The sequence below is a fragment of the Macaca nemestrina genome, chromosome 16 (genome assembly GCF_043159975.1).
Source record: "Macaca nemestrina isolate mMacNem1 chromosome 16, mMacNem.hap1, whole genome shotgun sequence".
NCBI lineage: Eukaryota > Metazoa > Chordata > Mammalia > Primates > Cercopithecidae > Macaca > Macaca nemestrina.
This window is the reverse complement of record NC_092140.1, coordinates 4,454,061-4,472,954: the sequence shown is the minus strand read 5'-3', so window position 1 is coordinate 4,472,954 and position 18,894 is coordinate 4,454,061. Positions and strand designations below refer to the sequence as shown.

At 40.2% G+C, this 18,894-nt stretch overlaps 1 long non-coding RNA gene across 1 annotated transcript; it reads right to left on the bottom strand.

The window, feature by feature from the left end:
- Positions 1 to 9,541: 9,541 nt before the first annotated feature.
- Positions 9,542 to 16,576, bottom strand: LOC105485309 (uncharacterized). The gene is made up of 3 exons (XR_989478.2): positions 16,525 to 16,576; positions 16,251 to 16,343; positions 9,542 to 9,864 (listed from the first exon to the last, which is right to left on the bottom strand). It is a non-coding gene; the product is annotated as an uncharacterized lncRNA (long non-coding RNA).
- Between the last annotated feature and the right edge of the window lie 2,318 nt (positions 16,577 to 18,894).

Sequence of the window (18,894 nt, the reverse complement as noted above, 5' to 3'; positions counted from 1 at the left end):
ACCTCCTCAGTGCAAGGATGAGCCAGGTCCTCCTGGGGAACCCCCGCTGCACAGCAGCCTGGATGCACTCTCCTGGCAGGAGGTGGCAGTGCTTCCAGAGCTGATGCTGTTTCCCACCTCCAACTGTCATTGTCCTGTGCTGGCTGATGCCCAGTGTCAGAAAACCCATTTCATAGTTCTGACTGTGTCTTTAGTTGTTTCAGATGGGGGGAAATCCATTCACTGTAACTTTATATTGGTAAGAAGAAGAATTGAAATAACCAAGATTTCTGAAGTTATTAAGCTTAGATTATTAAACTTAGATTATTAGTTATTAAACTTAAGTTATTACCTTAGGTAAGTGCAAGAAGTGAAGCTAGATGGAGCAGAGAATCGGTCACAAACTGCATCCAGTAATGAAAAATTAAATAACATAAAACAACCAGAAGAGTCGCTAATATTTATTAATGGCTTCAGAGTACTTGGCACTATTCTAAATGTATGAATTATTTTACTTATTACTCTAAACAATTATTTGAAGTAGGTACTTTCAAAACCTTCACCATATATATTTTTCAAAAAACGTAAGAAAGAAAGATATAAAGTTAATTGTCCAAGAAAGTGCAATTTTCCAGAGCTGGGAGAGGACCCAGGTCAGTTACGTCGGGTTTAGAGATGAGTTTAGAGATGGGACTGACAAAAGCTACTCAGAACAAAGCAGAAGCTGCAGGAACCTTAAGGAAGGACATTAAGATAAACCCTACTAGCTTTGTTAGATATTCAGTCTCATCATCACTACTGGGCACACCCTTGTCTTTTCCTCAAGGCCAGTGCAGTCTGGAACAAACACAACTCTGTACTGCTATGTAATCACAGCTTGCTGTGTGACCCTCATCCTCTGCACGCACATGACTTTCTGCTTCTCTGAAGACCATAAGCCAGACACCCCCATCTTGGTCTTGAAGTGTTCTCATGTTTTAGACAATACCACCGACAAAAAGTATCCTGTTTCCTTTGTTATTTTCTGATATGTCTGTGCTCAATGAACCTGTCAAAATGAACATACTCCACTATATAAACACATAGATACATATCATGTACCCATGAATTTCAAGTAGGGGTAAGTTCTTACATGATTGAAATTCACCCATCCAACTTTCTCACCATCCATCTCTGGCACTGTTGCGTAGGACCTGTGAAAGCCACATCATACCAGTATAGTGGTACGGATGGATTTCCTTTACCATTCCCTGTCTTTTAAGATTTGATATAAACGTGTACAGGCCCTAGTAGCACATGGGATGGAAGCTTGTGGAAGGATGTACAAGGGCAAGCTGTTTGTGGCTTTCATGTTTGAGGATCCTGCAGTGCCTCTGCTGGTGCTCTGAGCTAACACAGTACCTGTGCCTACAGTGTGCAGCCTCCTCCCGGGGCAGGTCAGGCCCTTCTCAGTCTTGCATCTCCTTCAGGTCATTCCTGCCACCCTCCTCCCTCATGTGTCCTCCATCACCTGGGGCAACATCCCTGGACCAGAGGCCTTTCTTGAAGAGCCCACTGTGCAGCTTTTGTAACAAAAATGTATACAGCACAGCATTTCCTAAGAAGGAGAAATAGAACCAAGATCCTATAATTTGAGGGACACAAGAGCTAGAGATGCTCCAGGTGCCAATTAATGGCGACACGTTAGGAAACACCCACAGATGAGAAAATATCATCCAGGCAATCGAGAGTACACTATTCACTAACAAACATCTGTCAAATTGCAGAGGCTGCGGCAGCGCACATTTCTGTCTCCCTCGTGTTACAGATCTGTCTGGGGTTTGGCTCTGCTCAACATTCTGTTCAATTTATGAGCAAGTCTGATGGAGTCACTATCTGGGACACTGCCAGTCTTCAAAGCAAGGCAAGATAAGGGGACTCACGAGCCGGCTCTTGACACGTCTGCTCAAAGATGACGCAGGTTATTCTTTCTCATGTTATGCTGGACACACAAGTGGCATGCCACTCAGCAAAGTGGGTCCTCAGCTTAGGGGACCCTCCCAATTCTCCCATCAGGAAGGATAGTGCAGCCCCATGGCCAAGACTGATATGCTCTAGGGAAGGAGGATGAGTATCTAGAGCAATAATAAAATCTACCATGAGGAGTAAGGAATTTCCCCATTGCAACAGACTTCACTTGTGACTTTAACTACTCAGCCTTGGGGCCTCGCAGAGATAAGCAGAGTTGCAAGCTATGTAGCCTTGCACGTAGAAGGAAATGTTAGAGTATATCCTGGATTACAAGAATTGGCAGTGGAGCAGCTAAGTTATTGTTGTCCCCAGCAGGGTACAGGCTGGAGTAAAAGAGCTACTGACACCGAAGACCATATCATCATGTAAAAATGGAGTGAGACCCTCAGTTTCTGATGGGCAAATAGCATGCAAGTCTAAGCAATTCAGACTGGCATCCCCAGGGTGGCAGCTCAACCCCACCTTGTCCTGTCCGTGTAACACAAGTGTGAGAAATTCAGAACACAGATGTCAGTCAATAAAAGAATGAAAGCCATTCTGTCAGAGGATTGAACAAAGATGTTCTTTCAGTTTAAAGACCTCACAGCCCTGGGGAAGCCAGGTAAAATGGAGTTTAATTGTCTCATTTAAGAAATCGAGATTATTTTATTCACATAAAAATGTCTTAGATAAAAAAGTATAATTGCTGAGGCCATAGACAACACCCAGGAGAGGAGCTCTCTGAATTGGCAGCAAGTTTAAAAGCTTCATTTCTCTCTTTCAAATGTGACGCTGAAGATCAATTTAGCTATGGGATTAGGAACAACAAGCTGCATAGAAAATCACTGAATGAAGTCTACAGGAAGGGCTGACTTAGAGAGGACGTCATGTTGTGGATCATTTTGAAAACAGAGCACGCTGCATGGAGATGTTTTAATTGTCCTCCACAGCCATTGCATAAAACTACATCGATGCATTCGGAAGTCCCTTGGCAGACAGCATCAGCCCACTGGGGTAGAGCCTCAGGCTGACTCACCACCCATTCCAGCAACTTCCACTGGTTCAGAGCTTTCCCCGACTGGCGATGGGACTCTGTTCTGAAGGCCCACCATTATTGCTGTTGTAACTTCACTGTTACTATTAATAATCACAAAGAGTGCATCAGCACATAACTGTGTATATGCAAAGTGGCTTACAATACAATTTTTTTTTCAAACTGATGAGAATATCAGGAACTGCGCTCCCCACCTCTCTCTCTCTGCATCTCTCTCTCTCCGTCTCTGACACATACACACTCTCTCTATATGTAGCACACAGATACACTATATATACTACATAGCCACATACAACGTGTCCACTGATTATATTGCCAGTGGGCCATACTAAATAAGAGAAGACTATAACAACATAATTGAAATGTAGCACTATAAACAGACCGTCTGACAGTGAGTCTGATCCATGTGTAATCACGTTCCGGATTGCTATGAGAGAAGGAGCTCCCCAAGGGACCTGGGAAATGATTCAGTTGATGGGATCATGGGATCAGCAACAACGACCAAAGGACAAAAGGAATGGCCCATACCAAGTAGGGAAGCCAAGAGAAAAGAATCAGAAATAAGGAGTTTATCAAGTACTGAACAAAATAAAATGAGAATTGAAGAAAGGGCACTGAATTTGCTGTGTCTGAAGCCAATGGTGACTTATTTAAGGAGAGTGGTGGGCAACGCTATATTGTAGTGTCTAAACCATTCAATCTCTCATCTGTCCAAGTCACGGGTCCACGGGGGGAGTCACACACAGGCAGCCCCTGGCCTCATGGAGCATCTACTCTCTCTCTGTGATTTCCTACATTTTAGACAACGACCTCTTATAAGAGATGCATTTTCCACTACAAAATCATGTGTGGGCACACACATACACAAACACACACACACGCACCCCACTGGAACAAAAGTTTCATTAAGGAACACCTGTATTTATAAAATGTGATCAACATTTCTTTTCCATTCTATTTAATTCAATTAAAAACCTAATGGTGATGACCAACTGAAGCAATTCCACAACCACGCACTGGGTTTCAAGCAGTGCTGAACACACACGCAGCCAATATGACGCCTGGAGCTGGCAAGTCCTTCCAGCCCTGGGCCTTTACTGGAGAGGAACTGGGTGTATGGGGCCTCAGTCCTCAAGAGCAGAGGCAGACCCTGAGGGGATTTCAGATCCAGGAACTCTGGGTATTGGTGAGGGAAGAAAAGGGGGAGAGGGAGAGGGAAGCAGGGGGCCGGGTCAGTGGGGAGACCTGGCCCCCACAATGGATTCCAGGTTCCAATGCTGCAGCTGAGAGGACACGGTGAATAGGGATCCCCAAACCCAAGATTCTCTTCCTGCGAGAGCTTCCACTTCGATCCATCGGTACTAACTGACGCCAAGAGCAGGACCACCCAAGGATGGAGTGATTCTGGTGGAGGGGGCAGGCAAGAGGGCCACCTGGGGCCCTGAGTGGCTGAGCAAGCAGGGCAAGCTTTCTCTCCTTCCCTACGCTTCTCCCACCTTTGCTCTACCCTCATGGACATTCTGCAGACCTTGCTCCAGTGTGCTTTTCCTTGTGCTCCAGGCAAAGGCAAAAGACATGGCAATACTCCAGGGTTCTCCAAGGAGGCGTAGGTCACTCCGGTCCTCCTAGGACTCAAGACTGAGCTAGAGCAAGTGGAGGATGGGGTTGGGCCTTGGAGCTTCTTCCCCTCCTTTTCTAGGTCAGAGGTACGTCTCCTTCCTGCTCACTCCCATCCCCTTCCCCGCTCCTCCTCTGTCCAAGGAAAAGGTGTGCAACACCTGCCCTGTGCATTTCATGGGTGCATAACAGGTACTAAAGGAGGCCTTTCCTTCAGTCTCCCCAAGGCTACGTCTTGCTCTGCCAAAGTTCAAAACACTGACATACATGGAGATGAAGGACAGCATCCCAGGGAGAGCTTCACAGTCATGCGTTCTGCAGGGGGCACTCGACAGCAGTGAGATCTCTACTCTCTGCCCTTCTCCTGGGAGCTCACACATGCACAAGGGCACACGAGGCTCTGGCACGCAGCCACGGAAGGGCTGTCTGTGCTCTGGGTCCCACACTTTCCAGCTTCATTATTCTCTTGGATTCTTTTTCTCTGTCCCCACTTCCAGCTGACCTGGCAGTGAACCCAGAGTTGAATCCCTTGGCCATTTTCTATTTAGTATTCTGTCCTGGTATTTCCTTGGCTACTTCCCCTCCTGGTGGAGAAAGTGCTGTTGAGAGAAGAGTGAAGTGACGCAGAGCCAGCCTGGGAAAGGATGTTGACAAAAAGCAAAGTTCCCCTCACTTCCTGCTCTGCTCAGGACAGAGCTGCTATCTCTCCACCGTGTGCAGATGCAAAGTAGAGTTTGTTTTTGTCCATACCAAATACAAACTAATTTTTCTGTATCACTGGCCACAAAAATATATAATCAAGTCACCCACAAAAAAACGAAGTAGGGACCTAAGATTTTTATTCTCTAAATTTTTCTCAAAATAGATGATCCCCCAAAAAACTTTAATAAGATTGAAGACTGATTCCCAAATAGAGGTTAGACATGCTTGAATTTGCTAGCCTTTGCATATATATATAAGGGAACTCTAGAAATAAAACCCTTAGCACATTATTGATTTGATATAAATATCTATTTTGTGGCAAAGCTGTTGTGCTAAGCACAGAATTTCCCATAAATTTGCTTCACAATATAAGATAGATGCTATTAGCTCCATTTTGTAAGAAAAAAATGAAGAGACAAAGAGGTTAACAACTTTGCCCATAAACACAAGCAGCAAGTGGCAGGTTCGAGACGTGAATCCCACGTGGCTGCCGACCCGCTTGCTTAGCTACAAAAACACACCCTCTCAGCATTTAAGGAGCTCTAAGGAGCTAAGAAAAGAGCCACTGTTGAGTATTGGTCTTATAATTATTGTCCCAGAATGTTGCTTTGTAAGTATAATATAATGAATTAAATACTGTTATATCAAAGACAACTAGACACTATCCTTCAGGTACAGACCATAGGAAAACACACAATAATCTAAATTAACTCCCCAAGCCAAAGGATAAAACCAGCTTCAGTGAAAGCCTTAAGAATAATGCTTTGTTCATTACATTAAGGAGTGCAGGGCAAATGACAGACATTGGCTGTACTGCCTTGTTTTAAGGAAACCTCTTCCCTGCTGGAGACACGGGATGTACAGCTCCAACTCAGTCATTGCCACTGGAGACCATAAGCTCCCTAAGTTTACCACCATATCCATCAAGCAGCGTGTTGAGTGAAAGCAGAAAACTCATTTGATTTTTCTATTTGTCAGCAATGTTGAAGATTAAATGGGAATAAGCTGGAGGCATTTTCTTTGCAGGCAAAGAGAAAACTATCTAGTCTCTGTCTGTCTGTTACCCTGTTTGTCTTTATCTTTGCTCTCACCTGGAAACTTTGATGTCAAAAACATTATCAATTTCCAAACAGTTGTGATAACTAAGCAACATACACTTAAAGGATTCTGCTTATAAGAAATAAATATGTGTCCTTTTCCTGAAGAAAAAAAAAAACACTCTGATTTTACTGGGATTAGACAATCGGCACACAACACGGTCGCTTAGAAACTTTTCTTTCTCACACACAAATGCAATATAAAATAGCTTCAAACAAAGAGAACAAGTGCTGCTAAGTAAAGATATCTTCCCAGCACCCAAATCCTTTGCCAACAGTTACATGTCCTTTAAAATCTGTTCTGAAGGATAATCTTTGGTCTTATATCATGGATGCAAGCTATAACCATGCAGAGATTTTACTTTTGTTATTTGCCTTAAAACACTGCAAGCCACTTTGCTTACTAATTCATGATACAAGTTTGAAGCATCTAGATTTGATTCAAGGCTCTCTTATAAAGTTTTCTCTTTTGCCATTGCTGTTAGGAAACGTCCTAGCTAAACTTTCAGCCATTTTCTATCGTTTTGTTTTTAAATTTTGACTTGAGCTTTGGCCAAAAACCTATGTGACGTGAGAGTATAACAGGGTGCCCCCCGCCACCCTGTTCTCTGCCTCACAGGTGATGGGGCGCTCTCAGGATGGGTTTCGTTACCCTTGCAATAGCAGAACTTAACACTCAGGTCTTTGCTTCAGGGATAAACACCTTTGAGCACCTTCTCTCATTTTCAAATTGGTTGGAATAATGAACAAGGTTCAGAAAATTCTTTAACTGGACGAGACCCCAGGTTCCTGAAATTTCTCGAACATTTGTCTCATTCTTCACCTTCTGGCTCCCTTTGACATTCTATCGGGGGGCAATGTCCAGCTCCGCCTGGCATAGAGCCAGTGCCCAGCACATCCTAACTGCTCAGTATATACTTGCCAAATACACACACAGATTAACGTAAATTATTTTTGATAATATCCTTTTTTATTATTTACATTGCAGATTTTTATGGTAACATAAAACATACATACAGAAAAACACCCAGCACAAAGGTATGGCTGAGTGAAACATCACAAGGGGGACATTCCCCATCCGGGTGTGGAGACAGAACTTTGACAGAGCCCTCAGAAGCACTGCCCTGGGGCCTTTGGAAACCTCCCAGAGATCCCTTCCACATCCTCATTTTCGTGGTAGTCACTTTCTTGAATTTCTTTATGGTTTAATCACCCAAGCCTGGGTCACTACAAGCTACTGTTTACGGTTGCTCACTAAAAATGTTTTTAAAAACTAGATGATATGGGCCGGGCGCAGTGGCTCACGCCTGTAATCCCAGCACTTTGGGAGGCCGAGGCCGGCGGATCACGAGGTCACGGTCAGGAGATCAAGACCATAACACGGTGAAACCCCGTCTCTACTAAAACTACAAAAAAATCACCCGGACATGGTGGCGGCGCCTGTAGTCCCAGCGGCTCGGGAGGCTGAGGCAGGAGAATGGCGTGAACCCGGGAGGCGGAGCTTGCAGTGAGCCGACATCGCGCCACCGCACTCCAGCCTGGGTGAAAGAGCGAGACTCCGTCTCAAAAAATAAAACATAAAAAAACACTAAATGATATGATTTGGCTCTGTGTACCCGCCCAAACTGCATGTTGAATGGTAACGCCCAGTGTCGGAGGAGGGAGCGGCTGGGTGAGACGCTTGGATCACGGGGACAGACTTCCGCCTTGCTGTTCCTGCGATAGTGAGTGAGTTCTCACGATATTTGGTTGTTTAAAAGTGTCTAGCACCGCCCCTGCTTTCTAGCCCTCTTGCTCCAGCCACGTAGGATATACCGTCTTCTCCTTCACCTTCTGCCGTGATTGTGAGTTTCCTGAGGCCTTCCAGCCATGCTTCTTGTACAGACTGCAGAACTGTGAGTCAATTAAACCTCTTTTCTTCATATATTACCCAGTTTCAGTTTGCTCTTTATAGCAATGTGAGAATGAACTAATACACTAGACTTGGGGCAAGTCTCTTTTACTTACATTCCCTTCCACAGCCCTTTATTTGCCTGATAATTTATCTGCTGAAAATTCTGGACATAGTATCTGACAGTACCATCTCCTTCAGCCTGCATTTTGCTGATTGTATGTTCCTTGTGCAGCTCAACTCACCTCTCTACCTTTTGTTTCTCCTGCAGATTGACAGCTGTATCCAGAGACTTGATGAGACTCAGGTTTGATCCCTTTGGCAAGAGTTGATGAGACTCAGGTTTGATCCCTTTGGCAAGAGTTGATGAGACTCAGGTTTGATCCCTTTGGCAAGAGTATGGGTGTCACTCTATTGTTTCATCAGAAAGCACAAAATATTGAAATTTCATTCATTTTTGGTGGTAGCTGCTGTTTATGGTCAAAGCCTACACCTATTCTTTCACAAGGGTTGCAAAGGAATATCCTAATTCTATCTTTTTAAAAGCTGTCTGGAATAATTTTTAAAAGAAAATAATTTCTGTTATCTCTTTTTTTAATTATCTAATGCTACATTTTGCATTTTAAAAGTAAGTACAAGTGCTCGATTCTTTTCTTGCATTTACCTAGTTCTCAAGACAATGATTTTTTTCCTGTCATCTTCAAAATGCAACCAGTTGTTAATTTTTAATATCATTATGAACTTATGAATTTAAACCTATCTGTTGGGTTTCAATTCATTATAATTTTTATCCCTTTCAAAGCTCAAATTGTCCCATATTTGGCCAAAGGGGCCTTTTAAAATAAACTCCTGAGTCTTTTGAAGTGAGTCTACAAATCTTTGATAGCTTCCTTATTATCTGGTATGTCAAGATGTTCCGACTCTGTTTCTTTTAATGGAAAATGATAATTCAAGGCCACAGTCTTGGCATTAAGGATGTTCATTGCTGTCTGGTTAGTCATCATTGTTAGGCCTTTTCAGTAGAAAAAGCTAGGAATAATAGACAGGTAGATATGTAATTTAATTATCTATTTAAAGATAAAATACTTCTTGAGGACCTACCAATGCTTTTGATTTAAACTTCAAGTCTAAAGCATTCATATTTCTCTTCTTCTAATTAAATCTCTATATTCGTTCTTTAATACGAAGAATCCTGGCTCTCAAAGACACAGATGATAATTTATAATGTCTCCAAAGGGTTCATTGCTTTCCCACATTGCACAAATAAGTCTCAGAATAACAGTACTAGGCTACCAACACTGAGTTTGATTGCTAAGAATAGTTTAAATATATGTATGTATGCTCATTCTCTCTCCAATTTTTATCTTGTACTTTTCTACATTGTCATGTCTCATAACCATTTCATACTATGCTGTCTGTTTTATCCATTTAGTCTTAGTCCCATCAGTAAGTATACATTTATTTCACTCTATTTAGAATAATGTCAGTTTGTCTGCAGTCATTTTGGCTTTCTGAAGTTTGCGCTCTCGGTAATTCTGTAGGAAGAAGTCAGGAAAGAAAATTCCCTAGATTATTAAACATTGACAATTGTTTGTCTGGGGTTTGTGTACTTGAATGCCAGTTTTGCTAGCTATAAAATTCTTGGCTCACATTTTTCTTTACCTTGGGTATTTTAAACATGTTACTCCATTTTCTTCTGGCATAAAATATTGGTGTCTTAAAGAAAAGCTGATGATAATCTAATTTTCTTTTCTATATAAGCCATGTCTTATTTTGCCTAGATAGTCATCAAATTATTATTGCTCTTTTTCTCTAAAATTTAGTAATTTTACTAATGTATGTCTTAGTTTAGTTGTTTCCTTTATATTTCCTGGTTTATAATGAGTTATTTTGATTCATAGCTTCAAATCTATTTTTTAATTGAAAGAAAGTTATTGATCGCAAATTTTAGTATTTGTCATTATCTGTTGTTTTGGCTTCACACATCAGTCTCCTATTCAGTTGTCTTTATCTGTTTTCAATGTTTGCCACTTTCATGCTTTCAGTTATCTTCATTGTCTTTTTAATTTTTTTTCCTTTTTCACCTTCTGCTTCTCCTAAGGTAACATAAGTTGTGTCCATTCAATCTTTTTTTTAAGACTGTATTTCTAAAACTTTTATTTTGTATTTATATTATTTCTTAAATTTTTCACCTCATTGCTAGAATGTTTGTAATTATGATTTATGTTCTTTTATGTCTCACATCTTTTTTAAACCTTTTATCTCATTCTGAAATTATACTTTACAATTTTGCTGTTTTCTCAGGATGTCTTTTTATCTTGTTTTCATTGTCTACCAAGATGTTATTCTACTTCTTATTCTCTTTTTTCTTAAAGTAACTTTGTATGGAATTTGACCTCCATGCTTTCCTGTTGATTTTATGTAAATTTAATTTTCCTGGATTTTTAGAAGGAGGCTTGCTTCAGATAGCTTTTTTATTATCTTGTAAAGAACTCTCTTTTATGTCGTTTTGTATCATTTTTAAAGATATAGCAGTTTGCTTTTTGACATGTCATGTCCCTATTCCTCTCCTCCACTTTCTCTTTCTTTCTTTTCCATGGTCATTTTCTCGCTCAGTTATAATCCTCTAAGTTGGGGTCCCCAATCCCCAGGCGGCGGACTGGTACTGGTCTGTGTCCTGATAGGAACTGGGCGCACAGCAGGAGGTGAGCGTCAGACCAGAGAGCTCAATGACCACCTGTGCTCCGCCTCCTGTGGGATCCCAGAGAACATGACCGCCTGAGCTCCGCCTCCTGTCAGATCAGTGGCATTCAATTCTTACACAAGCAGGAACCCTGTTGTAAACTATACATTCGAGGTTTTGTGCTGCTTATGAGAATCTAAGGCCTGATGATCTGAGGTGGAATAGCTTCATCCTGAAACCATCCTCTCCACGAAACTGGTCCCTGGTACCAAAAAGTTTGGGGACTGCTGCTCTAAGCAGTTTTCCTCATTCCAGCACTCTACCCTGGAAGGATGCCCTGGAAGACTAGTTTCAGCAGTTAATAGAGTTCAGACCCAGCCTCTTCCGACCTTACCACAGACCCCTTGCACGCAGACTCAGAAAAATCCTCTCAGTTTGAGTTTGTCCCCGCAAATTGGCACGTCTCCCTTGCTCTGTCTGTTGGCTCTTTGGGGGCTCTTGTGTCCACTTCCCTGGGGGTCCTTGTGTCATGTCTACATCCCTGGGGGTCCTTGTGTCTACATACCTAGTGCTCTCTGACATTCCTTTCCATGTAGGTGCTGGCAACACATGGCCTTGTGGGTGTTGCTGGCTTGCTCGGGAGACTTGTAAGTCATCTTTCAGGGGATATCTTATTGTTTTATTTTATTGTAAATGTTGATGTTGTCGATTGACTTTTTTGGGGGGGAGAGAGAAATCTAATGGCTCTTTTTATAGAGGGATTCAGGAACATCCCAAACTATGCTGGCACCACCAACACCATCCTTTCAGAACTCCTGGTGCTCCTTTTTCAAAGTCTTTTAATTAGCTCATAGATTTATCTCGCTGCCTGAACCACATTCTGGATTCTTTTAGGGGTGAGGAATTTAACACAAATCTTCTGTTTTATGTTCACTTAGGGTAAGTCTAGTGTGTATGGCTCAATAAATGTGAATTATTAAATACATTAAGTTAATGGAAATTTAGAGCCTGTAGGAATTTTAAAGGTTAACTAGACTAATGTTTTCAATTTATAGCATTGGAATTTGTGTTTTAAATATTTTTTTCCAAATATATCATATCTTTATTTTTTGGTGTTTTTATTAATGAAGTGTTTGAATGAGTATAATGTGATAAATACATCAGTCCTTTTGAGTTTTCTGATTTTTGAGCATTATTAGAAAAGCTTTCTCCCGTCTAAGTTATCAAGAAACAAATCCTCATGAAAACCTGCTTTATCTGTATGTTTGTCGGGGTTATTTTTGTTGTTCTTTTTAACGTTTAAGTATTTAATGCAGCTAAAGTTTTTCTGATGTTGGCTGAGAGGAGGGGAATCTCACTTCATTATTTTTTTTCCTGCAGATGATAGTCATTTGCAATTGTTCCAACATGATTTATTAAATAATCAAACCATTTTTCTCAAATGATTATAAATGCCATCTTTATCACATACAGAAATCTTGTATGTGATAAATATGTTCCTGAATTATTTATTTTTTCTCTCTTTTTCTAAATTTGCATCCCTATTCCTTTCTCTTACCTAACAGTGCAGATAGCTTCTCCGAAACATCACATATGGTGATGATAGTAAACACTACTGCCTGTGACTGATCTTACCAGGAACACTGCCTCATGTTTGCCTTTTAAGCATCATATAATATTGGATTTTGAGTTGATACATAGAAATATTTGTATTTTGCTACTATCTACTTATTCCTATTTTGGTAATTATTTTGTTAAATTGGAAATAGATGCTTAATTTAAATAAATAGATGCTAAGTTTTCAGCTTCAATAGAGACAAGCTTGTGGTTTCTTTTACTATTTTCACATAAAAATTATAGAATTTTCTAATATTGAGTCATCTTTGTATTCTAAAAGTAGACCATCGTACTTCTTCATAGGGTGTTTATTAAAATAGAGGTTTGGATTTTATAAAATATTTTATTTAGCATTTTTGCATCATTCATAAATAAGATTGATCTGTAATTTTGATTTCTTTTTCTTTTAACTATCTATGCAAGAATTATAAACAGAATTTGCAATTCTTTTTCTGCACTTTCAAGCAGTTTAGATAGCATTGAAGTTACCTGAATATTGGAAGATTGCTGGGCTTCCCCTATGAACTTCTTTAAGTTGCTGCATTGTGGGAATTAGCACTTAGTCAACTTTTGTTTTTTCTTGCTCCAATAATTTATCTGCTTTGTTTGTTCTTGTCATCTGGGATCAATTTTGTTAATGTTACTAAATCACTTATTTATCCTGATTCTCAAATTTATGTGCACAAGTTTAAGCAAAATAATCTCATCTAATTCATCCATTTTTTGTCTTTCTGTTTCTGTTAAGATTATTGTTTCTTAACAATCACGTATAGAACTTTTTTCTTTTCTGATTCACAAATTTCCATTTTTATTAGTACCTTCCATTGCTGTGTTAGGTGATAGTTCTTATTCTTTTTCAATTTATTTAATTGTGTGTTTATTACCTTCGTTTTGACTCTTATTTATATAAATACTTAAGGCTATTAATCACCCTTTGAGTGTTGTTTTTGCTGTGTGGCACAAATTCTGATGTAGAGTGTTCTAGTATCTCTATTTTTCATATATTATAACATTTTGGTTTTGATTTTATCCTACGGTTGAGATTTTTGTTTTGGTTTTGTTTGTCTGGTAAATATATGTAATTATATGCAGTCATGGTTTTGTTTGTTCGTTTTCTATCTTTAAAATTAATTTTGGACTTAATTCCCTTGTGACCAGGGCAACAATGAAAATCTGTCACTCGACAGATCTGAAAAAGTTAATGGCTAAACATGACTTCCTCTCCTAAGGCCACACCTCCCTCTCGCTCTCGTCTTGTCTGTCTTCCTCACACTTTGTGAGTAAACATTTATACAATTATTCTAAACCAATAGCATTTTCAAGCAGAGAAACTCCTTTTTATGAGGTCTTTGTGCAAAGTACAGAAAATAATAATTATTATTATTTACAAATATTAACTCCACTAAATTCTTATGGTTTTTCAAATGTTAGTCATGAAATTTTAAATCACCAGTGGTAACTGAGGCTTAAGCTTATAGCTGGGTCCTGTGCATGAAAACACCAAGCCAATGATCTTTGTGATGGTAGAACCTAGTTGTTTCAGTCGAAGATTGTGATTACAGCCAAGCAATCTTCATGAGATTTGATAATGCACATTATGTAAATGGAAAATAGTGGCAAATTAATTGGTCCCATTACAGTTTTCCATTGCTGACATAAACTATTTGACTTGAAAGCTAAATTGTGCAATGGTTCCTATTTACTTGCTCATAGGAGATAGAAAATGCTATTAGGCTTATGATAAACTTTTTTATTGACATAAAATGTATAACTATGTGATATGGTCACAGAGATTTAGGTCAAATGTGACTGATGAATAAACAGGTCTGAGGGACTCAGGAAGGAACAGAAGGCCCCCAGGCTGGAGTCTGCTGAATGTATATCTGCAAGTTAGGCACACTTTTCTTCTAGAAATCTTCTCTTTTTTTAATAAAAGGGATAATCAGGATTAACAAGAAACTAGTGAGGATGGGGTGATTGATGATTTATCTGATATTAATATAGACTCCATAATCCCTCTTAGTTTACTAAATGAAAGGCCATTACCAGCATCAGCATCATATTAGCTAATTATTACCGTGCATATTCACTTTACCTACAGATTTCATTTCATTATCACAACAACCCTTGGAGGTAGTTCTTATTATCCTAATTTTACAGATGAAGAAATAATAAATATTTATTGTACTAAGCACTTTAAACACAGTAAGTCATTTAACAAGACAAATTTAGGTGTCAATTATGGAGTATTAAAAACGATATGAGGCTTTCTAATATGCTGGGGGTTTTTTTTGTTTGTTTGCTTTTTTACATCTGGTAAAGTATTCCCCATTGAAATGATATGAATGTTGGACACACATCCTTCATCCAATCAATTTTTAACTGTCAGGGCCCTTTTGTTATACTACAGAATGTCTCAATTTCAGAATAATATATTATTCTGAAATGTTTTCTCCATCAGTATTGTAAATTTCTGATTATCCTTGTCAAATGTCCTAACTACTGACCATCCTGGGGAACTTCTCATAGCCTGATCATTCAACAGTTACACAGAGGCATATGTAACTAAGAATGTAAAGTTAGTAAGTAAAAATGGAGCAAGAGACCTTCTGCCGTCATGGGCATACCTGTCAGGTTGAAGCATTGCAATACCTGGATGAAAGTGTCCATTCTATTTTGGAATTATGGCCCAGAAAATATGACTGATTTAGTTAAAAGCAAGGGACAATATCCACAGCCAAGCCAATGGAGAGAAGAGAGCACACAAAAGTGGTTGAGACAACTCCACCTGATCACAGCTGGCAATACTGCAGTCAAATCTTTCATGTGATTTTGTGTTAATTTCTCTTAATTTGTGTCTGTGTTGTATCACTAAGGGTAACCTTACTTGACATTAAAGGGATGATAAATGAAGGTTCTACAGTTCTCGAAGGTCACCGTGTCTATTCTATCGTGTAGCTTACTCACAGAGACATCACCATGTCACCCAGGATGACCTGGAAGGAGTTAAAGGCAGGATTTGGCCGGGCGCAGTGGCTCACGCCTGTAATCCCAGCACTTTGGGAGGCCGAGGCGAGCTGATCACAAGGTCAGGAGATCGAGACCATCCTGGCTAACATGGTGAAACCCTGTCTCTACTAAAAAATTTTTAAAAATTAGCTGGGCATGATGGCTGCGCCTGTAGTCCCAGCTGCTTGGGAGGCTGAGGCAGGAGAATGGCGTGAACCCGGGAGGCGGAGCTTGCAGTGAGCCAAGATCGTGCCCCTGCACTCCAGCCTGGGCCACAGAGTGGGACTCCGTCTGAAAATAAATAAATAAATAAATAAATAAATAAATAAATAAATAAATAAAACTGGACTTGGGTGGCAGTGGACCATGGGTCATCTGTGTGACCTTGGGCCACCATTTAACCTCTCTGCCCCTTGGTTTCCCCATCTGCAAACTGAGATTGGGCCAGTTGGTCTCAGAGCCTCTTGCAGCTCTTTAATTGGATAGAATTTGGGACTGAAATTCACCACGTCCCTGGCATTTTACCAGATGCTTCCTCCAGCAAATGCAGTGGTGTTAAATACGTTTCCCCTTTTGTTTTGCTCTCAAGAATCCCTGTAAACTGCTGCTCACCTGGGCACATGGCTATGACTAAATCGCCCTTCTGACGCACTCGTGAATGGAAACAGCAGAATCATCACTCTGTCTTTCAAAAATGAGGCAAGCCTAGACACAAGCAGAGAGTACTGAGACTCTAAAGATTAAATACAATGTCCACCTACTTCCCAATTGCGGTGAACAATCACAAAATAGAACCACCGCAGCCCCAGACCTGGCCCCTCAGACAAGCAGGCCTGAGCCTCCCGCCCCGCTCTCCCTGCTGCCCCTCGTCTCTCAGAAACTGTACTTTTCCATCAAGCTGGAGACCTGTGTTCTCCTCTCCTCATGGTGTCATCAAGTGTCATAATGTACACGTATCGTATTTGCCAGGGATCGCTTAGCAACGGAACCCTGTGTTCTGCCAATTTGCTTTTCATGCTGACAACCTAGATTTCACAGAAGTTGTGTTTTCTAGAAGGCTTTACAGACCGGAAAGGGTGACAAAGGGATGTCTCATCGCAGATGCAGACAGAGACTGGCCCTGGCCGCCCCTGTTTATGATTTCTGGGGATATTTTAGATGCTATGATGGCACAGTATTCAAAAACAATTTATTTTTAATCTCCGGCTATTAATCACAGTAGATTGACGTCAGTTAGCTCATAAAGCTGAGGATATAAAGTACTGTATTTGTGAAGAAATATCAACTTGATTTTAGTCACAAACATTAAAAGCTAGCATAAAACTAATTTATTGCCAATGGGGTGTTCATAGTGCATTAGTGATGTCTGCTCACCTTGCAAAAAATGTCATTTTATTGGAGAAACATTCGTTTTGAGAACTTAGACTTCTCCTGCAGGGTAAAGGGGAGAGCATAGAATCTGAGGTGATTTTATCTTTGTCCTTCAACTTGTCTTTACTCATGCTGTGTGGGGAGGGGAGGCAAATATTGTATCACATATTGCAAAGCAGAATAATGTTACCAATGTTTGTAATAAATGCATCTCATTTTAGTGCAGGTCTTATAAAATAATTTAATATGTATGATTTATTTTAAAAGAGTATCTAACCAGGGCAATAACAAAGTACACAATGGATTATGGAGTGTTGTTCCCTCTAAAGAAGTCACTGCTTCTCATTAATTATTCCCCATACATACTATAATAACTAATATGATTAATATATAATAATATAATTAAGCCAATTCATTGGCTGATGACAGTTTAATCTATTTTCCCTCATATTTCTTCATGAGATTATGTGAGTCTGAATTAATCATAGGTGAATTGGTATAAAATTATGCACCAATTTTCCAGAATTTCTCACCCCAGCCATTGCAATAAATGAACTGAAGTTCCTGCAGGTAAGTTTCCAGACCAATTACATTTTTCTCATACTTCTCTTTTGAGGTATATGGGGCTAAATTATGAAATGAGTTATTTTATGTTCAGACGGGCTGCAGCTTACAGAAATTAATGGACTGGTGGCGGTTTAATAGCAAGCTGATTGGCAAGCTGGACTTTATTATTTCTTCTAGTGTGTGCTCTAAAGGACCCCAGCACTCAAATTGTTTCTGCTTATCATTCATTCAGCCTTTACTTAAGGAGCATCTATTATGTCCCAAACATTAGAGAGAAGCAGAACTGTAGTAAAGAATCAAGTTCTCTTAGAGCTTACATTCCACTTGGCCACAAAAGGAAGGGCCTCTCCCAACAGTAAGTGAGTGAATAATCCTCGGGGTCAATTCAAAGAGCGGCAAGGACTCGGAAGAGGACAATACAGCGTAACACTGATGTGGCCGTGCTCCCATGGCAAAGGGTGCCGTGGCTTGGACTATCTATAAGCTTGTAGAATGCGCTTCACAAAAACGCTCTTCCTCTCCTGACCCCATCCTGATGGGTTTCTTGGAAGCACACGTGTACAACTGCAGGCTTGCCCTCTACCATTTGAACTTTCTAAATGGTAACACTAGATCCTCCATAAAAACATGAAGTACCCCACTCACAGAAGTGGATTTTGTGAGCCTAATATCTTTGTTCTCTCTCTGCCTCTGAAAAAAGATAAAAGACAGAAAGTTTTCTTTTGACACATCATATAAGGAATGCATTGTGAAAGTTACCTAAGCTTCTAGGGCACAGTTGGTTTCAATTACGTCTTCAGTGTTACAGGGAAAAGTCTCGATTTTATTGTTCCTGTTTTAATAATTAAACGTTGCTGGATATTTATTCCATGCTTTTGGACTGAAGTAAAGAGAGCTTCACAGGGGGCAGGAGGATGTTCAGAACAAGAAAAACCCAAGAGTGGTCCAGCTAGGGCTAACTTATTAAAGAACCACGTGTCTGGGGACCTGTGGAGAGTGTCGCATGAATTCCTATCAACCTGAGTCTGGATGTGAGGTGGCACCGTGAGGAGTATGCCCTCTTGGCTTATTCGGTACCCAAAATCTGAGAGAAAATAAATGTGGACAATTTGTATACATTTGAAAAATAAATGAGGATAAAAATGAAAGCCGAGAAAGTGAGAAGGAAAGGAGAAAACATCTGTCGTTTTCTGTGTCTGCCTCTGTCTGTCTCTCTCTCTCTTTCACACACACACACACCACATAAAACCTTAACAGGCTTCAAGCCATTAAGCAAGCTGAAAATGGTTGAAATAATAACTATATGAAATGTTTCTAG